Source organism: Musca autumnalis, unplaced genomic scaffold (assembly GCF_047663935.1).
Source record: "Musca autumnalis isolate F117 unplaced genomic scaffold, ASM4766393v1 scaffold_2, whole genome shotgun sequence".
NCBI lineage: Eukaryota > Metazoa > Arthropoda > Insecta > Diptera > Muscidae > Musca > Musca autumnalis.
Window position 1 is genome coordinate 104,864,289 of NW_027411755.1, and position 16,116 is coordinate 104,880,404.

At 37.3% G+C, this 16,116-nt stretch overlaps 1 protein-coding gene across 4 annotated transcripts in view; it reads left to right on the forward strand.

Moving 5' to 3' along the window:
• The window catches only part of Frmd5 (FERM domain containing), a 424,373-nt gene that overhangs the window by 100,177 nt on the left and 308,080 nt on the right, over positions 1-16,116 (forward strand). The window lies entirely within an intron of this gene.

The following is a 16,116-nucleotide window of genomic DNA, read 5'->3' on the forward strand; positions in this document are numbered from 1 at the left end:
GCTGCCTCATACCTTACCTAAATTTCTATTGGGTGGACAAATAAAATTGTCTCTAAAGCCCCGCTAATACTTAAGCAGCACGTTCTTTAGACTTTTTGCAGTACTTTTACGTTGCATTTCTTGTCCGTAGCTGTCCACCATACCACAGAAGCGTAAGTTAGAATCGGTCTAATTACGCTTCTGTATAACCAGTGTGTCATCCTAGGATTGAAACCCCATTTTAAGCCTATAGCTCTTCTGCAGGTTGACCAACATCTGTGGGCTTTATTAGCCCTTTCCTGAATATGGTCTCTACATTTAAGTTTCCTGTCTAGAATTACTCCCAGGTACTTAATTGTTGGAGAAATGTTTATCATCTTATCTAGGAAAACGGGTTCTTCGTAAGCTCCTATTTTCGTTTTCCTAGTGAATAGACATAATTCTGTTTTTTTCCGGGTTGACATTTAGACCTCTCGGTCTAGCCCAGTTGTATGCTATTTTTAGAGCCGTTTCGGCCCTTCTACAGAGTATATTTGGATTCTTTCCCCTAAGAAGTATTATAACGTCGTCTGCATAGCAGATGGGTTCAAATCCTTCGTCGGTTAAGATCCTTAGTAGACTTTTTATGGTGGTAACCCATAGGAGAGGTGATAGTATTCCTCCCTGTGGCGTCCCCTGACCAACTTTGTCTCTTTTTGTTACGTCTTGTAGCGCGCAGCTTATCCATCTATTCCTTAGCATGTGGTCTATCCAGTGCCTCAAGGCCCGGTTTACCTGAAACTCGTCTAAGGAGTGGATTAGCGTTTCGGTGCTGACGTTGTTGAACGCTCCTTCGATGTCGATGCAAACTGCGAGAGTATACAACTTCATCTCGAAGGTTCTCTCTATGTGGTGTACTACCTCATGTAATGCGGTTTCCACTGATCTACCTTTTTCGTATGCATGATAAACAGTAACATCCCTAACGATATGCTCAAGTTAGGGATGTTACTGTTTATCATGGTGTCGACCGTCCGTTCCATTGTTTTGAGTAAGAATGAAGTTAAACTTATCGGACGATAAGATTTTGGTATTGCATAACTTGACTTGAAATATAGTCCACTTCCCTTTGAAGTAAGGCTGGGAAAATCTGGTCTGGTCCCGTTGCTTTGTATGGTGAAAAGCTAATTATTGCTTCTTTAATCATCAAGTTGTTGATTTTTGGTGCTTCTTCTGATGCATAAGCTATCTCCATCGGTGACACTGTGTGTGCCGTAGTACTCGACGGGAAGTGCGTTCTCATCAGCCATCAACCATAATCTCGGATTGTGAGTGAGTTTTAGATAGAAACTTTTTAATTTTAGAGACGTCATTCACGCTATCTACCTGTTCACAAAAAAGCTTCCAGGAGTTCCGTTTGGCGTTTCTTGTAATTTTGTTGTATTCTTTTAGTTTGTTAGTTGTCCTAGAATACAGCTGCTTTTTTACGTTTTGCCCTATTGTAAAGTCTTTGGACCTCTTTGCCTTTGTTACGAATTTCCCCTGTCATCCAGGGTTTTTCGTAGGCAGATTTCCTCTCTCGAAGTGGACAACTTTCTTCGAAAGACCTTACTAGAGTCTCTGTTAGTTTATTGACATTTCTATCTATATCTTCTTTGCTTAGGCAAACCTCAACTTCTTGCCCTAGTCTATCTTTAACTTGTTTTCCGAATTTAGCCCAATTAGTTTTGGATTTATTTCGGAAAGTTATCTGATTCGGCGGTGGCCTTGATATTTTAAACCTAATATATTATACCTAATATAATATACTAATAGATTTTCTGAACATATTGTTACATCTAATACTTCCTCCCTAACTCTGTTAACAAAGGTTGGTGTATTTCCTATGTTAAGGGTTATCAGGTCGTTAGTATTCAAAAATTCTAGAAGGGCTTGACCCCTCTTGTTAGTATTAGTACTACCCCACGAAATGTGGTGAGAGTTAGCATCGCTACCTACTAGTACTTCGTAACCTGTTTGATTGATTTTCCTCACCAGTTGCTGTAGCTCCGACGAAGGTGGTAATGTCGGCGAGTCGAACGGCAGGTAAATTGATGCTAGGTATATATTACCATTCCCTTGCTTCAACACTGTGGCCTCCGAGGTTGACAACTCTGGGGAGAAAAGAAAGCATAAGTTTTTATGGCATATAATACAGGTCCTCGGTCGGTTTCCTGTATTAGCGTAAAATAGTTGGTAATTAATGTGGTTTAGTCCGGAAACCTTGTTCTTTACGGTCCAAGGTTTCTGGATTAAACCGATGTGTATATTACCTTTGTTTATTTTATCCATCAGGGCTTGAGTTGCCGTTTCGCTCCGATGGAGGTTTATCTGGATGACCTCAATCATGAGTCATCCAGTAAGCGTGCTTCTTGGGAGTCGCTGATGGCTTCGACCCCCTCTTCGGTATTGCTCGGTGGTTTGTCCTCCTTGCTGGTTTGGTGGGCATCCTCTTCTTCTTCCCCGACTCGTGCCCTTCCAACTTTAAAGGTGACTGCATCATAGATGTAGTACGCCTTGCCCTTTGTCTTTGTAAGACTGGATAGTGAGAGGTCGTCAATTCCAACCACAAGGAGAGTGCCATCCTCTTTCTCCTCCCTGTGGAAGACTTTCCACCTCTTCACTTCCAAGGTCTAATTTTGCTTGCCAAAGACCTCGAGCATGCGTTCTGTCTCGAACTTGCAGCCATACCCTTTGACGTAAACCGTCGCTTTAGTCAGATGAGGTATCTCGTCCTTCCTCACCAGCTTCAATTTGCCGCCTTCCCAAGGAGTTGTCACACTGTTGATGACTTGCTCAAGAGCGGCCGGGTTCGCGTGCGGTCCCAAGTGGTATACTAGGAGGTCCCCTTTGAGCTCGCTGCTGACTATTTTTGTTGGCCCACTATTTAGAGTGTGTTCCAGTATTTTATCGCTGAACATATTTTCGATGGCCTGCTGATGTTCTTTAAGTACTCTGCCGGACCCTCTACTGGTATCGATCACTGCATAGCACCTCTCGTCCCTGTAGTTCTTCCTGGCCACCTTGGCGAAAGTAGATGGCGGCTCCGAGCCAGTCTCTGCGCCCATCTTCCTCTTCTGGAAGGCCCTGGGCTTCTTATCAGAGCCCTTGGTACTTCCACAGGATTCTGCTGTCGCGCTCACCTTCTTCGTGCCCGAGCACTCCTTTTCGCCCTCCGTCGAAGGGTTCTTTGGGCAGTCTCCTTCGCGTGGGTTTTGAGAGGAATTGCTTACTTGGTTTGGCGGTATTTTCTTCCTCTGAAGATCTGATCCTCTTCGCCGCTTCCGAAGAAGTGGAGGGATTGTTGATCTCTTTTGGTGCGGCCCGCTGTTTTTTGTTTAGCTGTGCCTGGATCCTCTTGTACCTACGTCTCTGGGCTCCAGTCCACCGAACTTTTTTCTCCGTTGTAAGTTTAGATATGCTTTCGCTTGCCTCTTCTACCATCTTGTGGACCTCCTCGTTAACGGGCTTCTCCACAACGGTGGTGTTGATTTTGCAACTGCTGTCTGATTCGGAGTCAGGGTCGCTCCCATCCTCGGATGGCTGGGTCCAGATTGAACTCTCCCTTCGCTTCCCCTTCTCCTCATCTTTTTTACCTTTCGGTTGCCATAAGCCATTGGATATAAATGAATTAGACCGATCGGGTGTGTTCTATAAGGGTAAATTGGATAAAAGAAAATGCTATTTCTGTGAGGTGGAAACTGGTTTTTGGGAACATGAACATAAATCTTACGTGAACATCATCGTTGATCTCCTAATAACCCATTGTTGACGAGGCACACAATAATCGCCGCCATGTTGGAAAGTATGCTTCCTAGTTACAATATATTTGGAGCAAATTATATTGAAATACGAAATGAAATCCATATACTATACCAAAATTGCAGATTCCATAATATTTAATATCTTAATAAACCTTAATATTAAATAATAATTGAAAAGCTATGCGAAATTTGCTATACCAATGAATACAATACATTATGTATGACATGTGTCAAGTTCACCTTATCTGCTTGAAAATGTATCATGTGTCGAAACCCATTTACTGTTGTAGTTCGAGTTTATTTCTCTTAAATCCCAAATACTACAACAACAATCAGAAATAAAGTTAATTTATAATGATTAAATACTGTGTCTCTATTCCATAATTCCAGGTTAACCTACCCAATCTCACACGTAGACCCCCTCTCAACTTACATAATGAACAACTCTAGCATCCCATGCATAACATACTGAAGCTGTGTAATACTTACAAAGGGTATGAATTCATATGAACAAAGAATTATTCTGGTAGCATTGAATACTGCAATAAATCTTAAGATTCCTTAATATTCAATAATAGATGAAAAGCTACGCGAAATTTGCTATACCAACGAATACAATACATTATTTTTACCCTTAAGGCATGTTATGTATGCCTGTGTCAAGTGCACCTCATCTGCTAGAAAATGTTTCATGTGTCAAAACCCATTTACTGATGTAGTTCGAGTTTATTTCTCTTAAATACCAAATACTACAATAAACAATCAGAAATAAAGTATATGTATAATGATCAAATATTTTGTCTTTATCTCATAATTCTACTTAAACCCCCTCTCAACTTTCATATTGAACAACTCTAGCATCACATGCATTACATACTGAAGCTGTGTAATACCTACAAAGGGCATGGTAGAATAAGAAAAGGTAGCAGCAATACACAGCTGACTGAACTGGGTTGTAACGTTAGTGTCAAATTTCATATGACATTTTATACATTTATTTCTATTTCGATGTACATTAGGGACATATATTTTTTGAGAAAAAAAATATATCATTCGGAAAAAACCATTTCCCAGAAAGACTTCTTCATATCAATGATATGTAACCTCCTCCAAGTTCGAACGATCAGCCGCGCAGTAAATCCCCGCTTGTAGAGGCGATACAACGTTTGTTAATATATGAGGTATTTTGTTAAAATTTAAAAAAATAAAGCCTTAATAAACGTGTGCTTCTTTGATTTCTAAAACAAAACATTGAAACAGCTTCTCCTTTGTCTATGAATTTCCAGCGACCCCAAACTTTTCTGCACGAATTCTACTTTCTGCGAGAATTTATGCATTTAGTGGAATGATGTGGAAACATAAAAATTGAAAATGTAACGAATTTTCATTCATGTTTTCCAAAATATTCAACCAAATGTGAAAAATTATTGGTTATTTAAATTCCAATAATTTATAGACATTTCCTTGTTTTGTTTACAAATACAACTGGCAGTAACTTTACAAACAAAAACAAATTCCTTTGTGGTTGTTGTTCGAGTTGTATTTGTTGTAGTATTTACTTTACCTTATATTTGTTCTACCATGCACAAACGGCATGAATTCATATGAACAAAGAAATATTCTTGTAGCATTGAACACTGCAGATTTGCTTACATTTGTACATGCTTGTTGACAAAATTCAAATTTTGGGTCAATCGATCGATAGTCCGCTAACATGGAGTAGAGAGCATAACTAAGGGCGACATTTATATAAACCAACAAATGATTACTCATAAAGATTTCATACATTATGAGAGATTCTCATATTTTAATATGCTGTTTATATTAGAGCTTTTTGCAGGGTTAACCTTCTTCATGAGGATTTGTTTGAAATATAAGCAATGGAATTGACATTTAAAACCCAGTCGGTTTGTTAAATCCGGTTATATATAAACGGGGTATTATTTATTTACACTCAGCTTGTAGTGACGTTTTGAAAATTAAAATGACTAACGAAACTGACCATCACCATTTATTTCATAATATAGTGAAATTAATTGGACATACAGTAAATTTTATTTGCAATTATATATTTCGTTTTTATACGAAAGTTGTACCGTGATTAAACATAAATTTTACAATATTGTGAAAGTTATTAAGCATACATATACTAGGATATGAGCGTGAATCGCATATTTACACCCGCACGGACGGAATTATTCACTTTGATTATAAACATTCATGGACATGCCTGCGGCCAAACGAAATTCCATAATGCCGCTTGCACACATATGTATATTGTATAATGTATTTTCTTTACATCATTGATGCTCAAAATAAAAAAGAGAGTAAAGTAGTGAGAGAAGTTTGTATCAGCATTCAGTGGTTGTTAGAACTGCGACCAGTAAATATGAGGCGGGTGTGTGCGGTTTTGTTCAGTGTCCCCACTAAAATTATGCGTACATCCATGCACATGTTTACTTGTCGGCTGCTCAACGACGACTGATTGTTATTCTCATTGTGAGTACACGTATCATGTAGTAACGTTAACGTATATGGATGATCTTGGCTGACGTATATGAATGATCTTGGCTGCTTTACATTACCGTGAATATGTGATTCTCTCCTAAATTATCGGCCTCGCTTTCTTCCGCACATATACACACGGCTGCCAGATTTGATGATTTATCGTCAATTTAACGATTTTTTGGTCAAAAATTGATAAATGACGATGTGCCGATTTTTACCCTAAAATTTTTGTTATTTTGCAATACTGTCATAAGTAATTTTGTGAAACATGAATGATAAAGTATTTGTAGTTGATTTTATTTATTTTTAAAATGCTCACAAATATAAATTTCCTAAAAAATTTTATGTTTTCTCGAAAAAATATTTTCGGCGCTAAGGTTTAAATAATAATCAAATTTATTAATTATTAATCAAATATATTTAGGTCTATATGCAAAGGAATTGTCAACAAAAACAAAATTGAATTCAAGTAAAACCAAGGCAAAAAACGACATATATAATTACTCCGCTGCAGAACCTGCAAAAATCCACGTTTTTGGCAAATTTATAAAAGCACAAATTGTCAAAATTTCAAAAATAGTAGTATATTGAGCTCCGTACACACATTTTAAAATTAAATAGATTTGATTTTTAAAGCAATTCTAATTATATTAATTAAAACGAGCTCGAGGTCTTGATCTTGTTGTTTTTATTTATTTATTATTTTATTCAATATTTCGTCTTTCTTCGAAAGACATCATCAGGATAAATAATATTTAAAGCTATTACAACAATAACAATATTTTTGCAAAGCGTCGATCTAGTGCCGCTGCCATCTGTTTCGTCAGTGACGATATAATAAATAAATAAAAACAACAACATCAAGACCTCGAGCTCGTTTTAATTAATATAATTAGAATATTTAAATTAAAGGTCGAAGTAAATAATCAAAAATCGTAAATTTTTAAAGCAATTTTATTCATTTTTCGACATCCTTAAAGAATTTTCACATTTTGTGAAGAAGGAGCAAAAGCAAAAATTGGATTCATATTTTCGAGAACTAAATTCCTGGGTACATAAGTTGCCTCGCCTTGTTGCCTTGCTTTTCTGCCTCATTTCTGACATAACAAATATAAAAGAATAAAGAAGGCCGAGCAAATTTCGAACTGGGTTGCCCTCCTCTGTTTTATTCTTTTATCAGAAGCAAGCAAGGCAAGTAGGCGAGGCAGCTTAGTAGATTTTGAAGAAATGTTCGAATATAATTTAAACTTTAAAAACCGAAAATGGATTAAAGACGATTTGTTAAAGATGACAAACTCAAATGTTTATTTACAAAATTAATAACCTTCTCGTTTAATTTACTGATTTGAAGTTTAATAACATGTTTTGTAATTTGAATATCCATTTTATGTGTCTTTCAATAAAAAATATATCTAAATGTGCTTGTTTTAATTGTTGACGATTTTATAAAATAGATTTGACGATTTTTACTTTAAAAATCGTCATTTTGACGGTTTTTTATAAAAATAATCTGGCAGCCCTGCATATACAGGTTAAATGTGGTTCTCCATCATGGCACAATTACACAGGTAGTGGCATCGTAAAAATTTGAATATGTTATGTCAAAACTTTCTTTATGTTGTTGGAGAAATTACAACAAAAATAATTTTTTTATAAAGGGATTTGACTTTTCATATTCGATCAGCTGGTGTGATACCACTACCTGGTAGTTCTGCCATGTTCTCCATATATACTCCCACTCAAACATTTGTTTAAATACGGCTCTCTCACATACAAGAGTTAGAACTTTGTGGATGAGCATACTATTATTTTAATTTAAACTTAAAAGGCTTTTACATTTAACATGTTTTATAAAACATGCGCCATTTAAATTGTCAATTCCATAGAATATCGGTCAAATAGGTAATTGACGAAAATTCCAAAACACCTGTTTTAAACTATAAATGTGGTTCTCTCATATATTTTCGCACTCATACATATGTTTGAATACATCTTACTCGCACATGTAGTGGGGGATTTTTTTTCGGTCCACCCTAATATTCTCTAACTTAGATGATGAATGTAAATTAGCCTAATTTTTGGTGGTAATATTTTTTGGACACTCTAATATTTTGTCTCTATTTAAGTTAAACTTTGTTTACATTTACAGCTTCTCTGCAGGTAGACGACAACGCCTCAAACGTTTTCTCACTTCCTTTACGCACACACTCTCTAATGTTTGTGTTTGACAATCCAAACACAATGTTGAGTTGAACCTCTTCAGAACGGCCAGCTGCACAGATGGGAAATGTATGTTAAAAGTTGATTAAACTCCTAACAAGCTAATTTGTAGTCCGATATATATTGCCAAACGAGTTAAGATAACTCATACAAAAAAGCGCAATATACATTTGATAGAAGCGGAAAGTTAAATAATGCATCCAAACTTAGCCGATGTCAAAGTATTCTTAATTTGGTCCAAATCAGTTCATATTTATATGTAGTCCCAATATACACGCTTTAATTGCATAATTTGTTAAAGTTCCACAAAAGCCATAATGTACCTCAGATCACTAATAGATCTGATAAAATGTATCCTAAAGTTTTGCTAAGTCTGTTTCGATAGGATTTAGATCAAATCGGTTCAGATGCAGATATTGCTTACATATATATTTTTTAAACAACACAAAAAAGATTGGTTTTATCCCAATGATTTTTTCTGAGGCAGAGTTTGTTCAAACCGGTTTAGTCAAGATATATTCCAATATGCATACATATACATATGTTTCAGCCAAATTTCATAGTTAACTCATCATAATGCTGATAATAGAATAAAAAAACAAGTAAGAAAAGCGTTAAGTTCGGTCGCGCCGAACTTTTTATACCCTCCACCACAAATTTCAGCCATTTCGGTGGATTAATGTGGCCACAACCTTCAAAATACCGAAATTCGGAAGGTACCGTTCTATGGGGGCTATATGATGGCGTGGACCTATACCTACAAATTTCTGGGGGAAAGTTTTATACGCCTAAAGAAGACTAAATACCAAATTTCAGCCATATCGGTGTGATAATGAGGCTAAAACGTTCAAAATATCGAAAATCGGGAGATATTGTATTATGGGGGCTATATCAACACGTGGACCTATATAAACATTTTATGTTAGAAGTGTTTCTTAGCCTCTGGAAACACAAAATACAAAGTTACAACCGATTCGTTGGTCAAATGGGTCTAATACATTCAAAATATATTAAAATGACGCGTACTTTATAAGGGGTCTTATGTGGGGACTATACCAAAACGTGGACCTATATAACCCAACTTTGGTAGGAATGTTTTCTGGCCTCTGATGACACAAAATACCAAGTTACAACCAATTCTGTGGTCAAATGGGTCTAATACATTCAAAATATATTAAAATGACGCGTACTTAACCCAGATATGCCCATTGCTTGATCGTGATCATTTTAAAAGTATTTTTATATTATTTTAGAAGCAAATGTGAAATAATAACAGTACGTTTATATGTTTTTTAAAAATTTTTTGAAAAAAGTGGTTTTTGAGGCCACTTTTGGACACAGGGTTTTATCATATAACTGGGAGTTATGGGACACAAAACATTTGACATATAGTCCAAAGACACCTTTTCGGCATCTAGTTAACGTTTTTTCGTAGTAGGCTCCACATCGTGTATGTTTTCGTTATAAAATTATCCAATAATTAATCGGTCATAACGCAAATCATTGTAAAAACTAAGCGATCGGTGGCAACTTCGATGAACTAGACCTCAAAACTCAAAAATAGTAGCTCAAAATAATGGAATCACATAATATCCCAAGAGCTACAGATGTGTACTGAGTATATCACCAAACTAAACGGTACTTTGATAAACATAACATATCAAATTAGCAAGAATTTTGTGTGTCCTATATATAGGACGCTGGGCATATCTGGGTTAATATAGGGCCTTATATGGGGGCTATACCAAAACGTGGACCTATATAACCCAACTTTGGTAGGAATATTTTTTGGCCTCTGGAGACACAAAGTACCAAATTACAACCAATTCGGTGGTAAAATGGGCCAAATATCTTAAAAATTCCTTAAAACGACGACGCGTCACGCGTCATTTTGTATGGGGGCTATACGAAAGCGTGGACCTACATAGCCCGCTTTCAATATCAAGAGTCCTACGTAAATATAACATATTTTCCCAAAATTTCATCAACCTACGTCAATCCGTTCGGACGCTAGAGTGATTTCCACAGACGGACAGACAGACGGACAGACGGACGGACATGGCTATATCGATGTAGAATTGCACGCTGATCAAGAATATATATACTTTTTGGGGTCTACAATGATTATTTCGAGTAGTTACAAACGTAGTGACAAACTTAATATACCCCCATCCTATGGTGGAGGGTATAATAAGGCAAATTTAATCTGATTGTTCTATACATACATACATACGTATTTAAACTATGCCAGACCTGGCCCGGACACGTCAGTATCATACAGGTGTTGGATAATACTGCAGCGTGAATTAATATCTTATGTACAATCGGGGACATCGTCAATATACAATTTTAAATAATACAAACAGTTTTTCGTAAGAGCATTTATTTCCCTAAACACGCCATTATTTTATATGAGTAAAATTGATTTTTTGCTGAGTATATGCAAATAGGTATTTACTTTTACGTTCGAAAGTTTAAGTTTACTCTTTCATGTAAAACGTTTCCAAAATATTTTGAAATTCCCACTGGTTCATTATTCATATTCTTCTTGAGAAAAAAATGTTGCTGAATGGCGCAAACATACAGTGCTGCTCAAAACATTTGCAACTCAGATGCCTATATCACAAATAGACTATTTTTAAGGACATTTTATGTTTTGAAATATATTTTTACAATTTGATTCTTTATTGACCCTACTTTCAGGATTTTAAAATGATTATTCAGTTCTTAACACTTATGTTACAGAAATGTGTAAATGTCGGAGGATGACGTGTTTTAGCCTGCTCAAAACATATGCAACTCCGTGGTTCGAATATTTATTACCTAATTTTTGTTGAGTTTTTTGTATAGTTTGGCATTATATGGTTTTTAATCAGAAGGAGGGGGCAAAAAGCTTTCATGAGAAATACATTTTATGCCGCCTATGTTTAATTTTGACAGACAAGTTTGCCGAACACAAGATATTTCTAATTTTTTAATAAAAACAAAAGTTATGGTCCGAAATTTGTATCAAAGATATGAAAAATGTTTATTTCTGAAAATTGTGGATCCAACGCAGTCCAGAAATAAATATAAGAACATGAAAATATTTAAAATTAAGCTGTATACCGCGTAAAAAGTACTAAAATTGCGATAAGATGGGAAGGAGGTGAATGTACAACTAGATCTACTGCAGGGGATAATCAAATAATTATGAGAATTTTTATGCAGATCCCTCAGAGGACATCAACAGACGTTAAATAAAGGCTTTACATCGATAAATCTATACAAAACCCTCTGATACATACCAAAGATACCGGCGTACCAATATAGGCAAATTTTAGGAAAACAGTAATTTCCAGGAAAAGTTAAATTTTTTATATAAATTTTGCAAAAAAATATTTGGAATTGATTTTGGAGTTATAAAATCGAGTCTTTTTCGTCGACTTAAGTCAATATTATAGTTATATGACTTGAAAAAATGTACTTGATCACCAAGTCGAATGATAATCGAATTTGTCCCCTTATACAAAAAAGTTGACCCAAAACGAAGATGGTGTTTTATATTGACCTGGAGGTATTTTTATGGACAGAGATGGTACTAGATAAATGAGGTCGAGATATTTATTGGATTTAAAAACTAAGCAAACATATAGTATGTCGAACTCGCACCACGTACATACCACAGATTTCGTATAAGAGGGGTTTTTGGCATAATGCCGCCACTAAACGCATGTATAACCACGTAAAACTAGCAACATTTTGGAAATATTTTTTGTGTTCTTATCGATCAGCTTAAGTGATCTGAATTCATATAAAAGGTTCCGGGACCCAAAAATGGACTCTACACTATTAAAAATCTAATAAAACTTTTGTATTTAATAATTATCCTTAGAGACAGGATTCAAAAGGATATATTAATTTATTTAGTTACCTGGATACCTTTATGATATGTCCAGATAATAAATAAAAGGTTAAACTCACAATATATTATCAAAACACAAATCATATCTTCAGATTTTGAATCAAATGTTCTATGTTGCAAATGTTTTGAGCAGGACCAAAAGTGAGTTTCGTGTATTCTTGTAAAATATGTGCAATTATTGCCAATTCTTTTTTAAATCTTTAAAAAGGGGTCAATAAACAATCAACCTACAAAATTATTTGCATTTCAAATCCATAAATTACCTCACAAATATATAAAAAGTGAAGTAGTCATTCCAGTTGCAAATGTTTTGAGCAGCACTGTATGTATATCAAAAATTTAGATTTTTATGCTGAATACGCCAGAACACAAGTAAAATAAAAGGTTTTGGCGAACGCTGATAAAATCTTTTTATTTTTTTAAAAATACCTTACCATAAAATTTTTACATTTGGAGCCTAATTTGAAAAAACTATTTTTTTTCTGAATGGCGCAAACATGCGCAATTTTTTATGATTGTCTCTGACATTCGAGACTTAAGCGCATAAAACATCAGAAGGAACAATGGTCCGGAAACGACGGGGAAATAGACTTTTTCAATTTTGAAATTTGAGTTATCTTAAAAAATATCATAAAAAATATTCATGAAAACGAGACGTACATACCACCACTATTAAAGAGTAAAGATGCAAAAACAATTTGAATATTTTAGAATCTTATCTTGTTGCGGATGATAATAGCGAATTCAATTTTCGTATTTTGAGTTTTGAGCAGATTTTTGACTATGGTTCCCCTCTGTGAGCTGTGCCAATAACAACCGTTGTGTATATATAAAAGAGTCTGTGTGATCATTTTGTGGTTGCTTTGTCTCAACAATGTTTGCGAAAATGCACCAAACAGGTACTGGTGGCGAAAATCATCAAAAGTTGAGATTGTGTGTTTCACACCAATTGCCAGCATAATCTTCAAATAATTATTGTAGCTCTTTGACAGCATCGGCATCTGGCATTGACTCAATTTCTTTGAAATTTTGCCTATTAGGGCGAAGATAATTTTAATATTAATTTTAATTAATTTCGCGATGTTGTTGTTGTAACAGTGTTAATTGTTATGTTTGTAAGTTCGTTCTTCTGTTCAATCTGGCTCTGGGTCTATCTCCAGCTCCAGGAAAGTGGCTGCTTCGAAGGGATGTAACCACAGATCCACTGGAGTTAGATGTGTAGGTTTGGCGGGGCAGTTGAAAAGGTGTTTTGTGTCGTGCGGGCCCATTCCGCATACTGAGCAGATGTCTTGTACGGCGCGGTCGATTTCCTCCCAATAAGAATTTAGGCGACTGCAATATCCAGAGCGTAGTTGAGCCAGAACTACTCTCGTTTGTCGTGGCAGCTGACGCTCCTCAGCTGCGATAGATGGGGGATGTACTCCGAGAACTTTATTTACACTATATTTGCTTATGGCCTTAGCAACTGCATCCGTGTGAATACTATTTAAACTTGCTTGATATGCCTGTTCATCTAGGGGTTGTCTCGTATATTGTTGGACCTCCCTCTCTAGAGCAAAAATATCCTTCCTGATATGCCTGAATGAGTCGGGCCTAGCCAGCAGATGGTGATTGGGATGGCTCTCACGGTAACACCCAAGAAAGTACTGCAAGGAAAACATCTCATTTTGTTGGTTTACTGGAATAATCTTTGCCTACTCATGTAGAAGGTCCACTGAAGACTTGAGTAGGCACCCTGTTGCTGTTCTCAGGGCGGCATTCTGACAGGTTTGAATCTTCTTCCAATTCGTATCACATAATCCCGCGGAACAAACTGGCCCCGCATAGCCTACCACAGACAGTCCTATCGCGTTATATGTGGTCAACAAGGTTGACTATCCAACGTTTCAAGCTTGGCCGGAGGTCGAGTGATGACTTTATCAAAGGCTTTTGATAAGTTAAGCGCCACCATCACTGTTCTATCACACGGCTGTCTCTGGTTGAGTCCTTGACAAATATATGTGGAGATGGCGTGCAGCGCTGTGCTGCTTACGAAATCCATGCTGATAATCAGCAACTTGATAGCTATTCCTGATACTGGGGAGGACTAAGGCCTCAAGGATCTTTGCTACGGGTGACAAAAGCTAAATAGGCCTGTACGATTCACTTTTACTGGCATCCTTGCTTCCGTAGCGGGACCACCATGCCCATTTCCCAGACTTCGGGAACAATGAGGGTGGCTAGCGACAAGTTGAGAATTTTAGTGAGATACTCCAATCCCGGCTCATACAGCTGCTTCAGCATTACCATGGAGATTCCATCAGGGCCCAACGCTTTGGATGATTTAGCGTTCCTGATGGCATTCGCAACATCTTCCATTGTAAACTGTGGCGGTTCATCGTCGGCAGGAAGAGATCTGATGCAGGCATGACCAAAAAGAGAACGGAGAAAATGTGAATGTATTCAAAATATTGGCAACTTATAACAGTGTGTTAGTAAGTTTGTATTCACGCAAGCTGCAAAACAATAACAAATCAAAACATTTGTTCTCTTTTGTACGCTCTTTCTGTGCGTTCGGGTCGTGTGCGTGTAAATTGCCGAAAATCATCGGCACCGCCGTGCCAAATGTGACCATGCTTGATCTGATGCGACTAATTACTCTCCTCTTCGCCCTGTCACTCTCGGGGTGCTCGACAAATGGTCGATTGAAATAAATTGCGCACCTCTTCGTTTCAACGTATCGTCGCCAAACGTGATTGAGGTTCTATCTTCCATCCTTCCAGGGTTCGAGAGTGACTTAACCGTTGCCCACATTTCACTTACACCGGATCCAATGTTGCAATTCTTCAGATAATTTAACCACTTGTTGCGATTATGTTCGCCGACCAGCCTGTTAACTTCCAATGTCAGCTCCCTGACTCTGGGGTCATTGGGGTTTGCTCGTCGAAGCTCATCACGCTCATTTGCTAATCCCGTCGCCTCTGCTGGGAAGTTTGGTCTTACTTCGGGTATTCGACCAGCTGAGATATGTCGAGCGGTTGCAGCAGTGATGATGTCTCGAAACGTTCTTTCCTCTACCCGAACATCAGAAGGATTGGGCAGTTCTCTGAAGCGGTGATTGGTGAACTCTCTGAAACTCGGCTAATCAGCTTTCCTATGATTGACGAACGTGTGGCGTTCAGTGTTGATGAAATCGCGTGGTCTGCTAATGGAGACTATTACGGGGAGATGGTCTGATCCAAGGCAAATGACGGGTTGCCAGGTGACGTCATTTGTCAGACCAGGTGACACGATGGTTATGTCTGGCGAACTGTGACACTCTCCTCTAATTCTGGTAAGGCCTTCCTCATTGACCGTACAAAACGTAGAGCTATCAATCTGCTCAGCCAGCGCTGTACCCCTCTGGTCGTTTCCGAGGGCCGAATCCCACATCTCATGATGCGCATTAAAGTCCCCCAAGACCAGACGATTATGACCTTCCAAAAGCGGGCTAACGTCAGGCTCGTAATCTGAGATACAGCTATTTCTCGGCGGGATGTATACCTTCAGCAACTCTATTTCGGCAGTTCCACACCTGACTGCTATCCATGTACGGGTCATTAGAGACAGGCTCAAGCGAGATAGGTATGTATTGGACAGACTGCTACAATAAGAAAGCTAATCCACCACCTCCACTTCTGGTGCGATCTAGCTAAATTTTAGCTACCGTTTTATGGGAGCTATAGCTAAAGTTGGACCTATGTT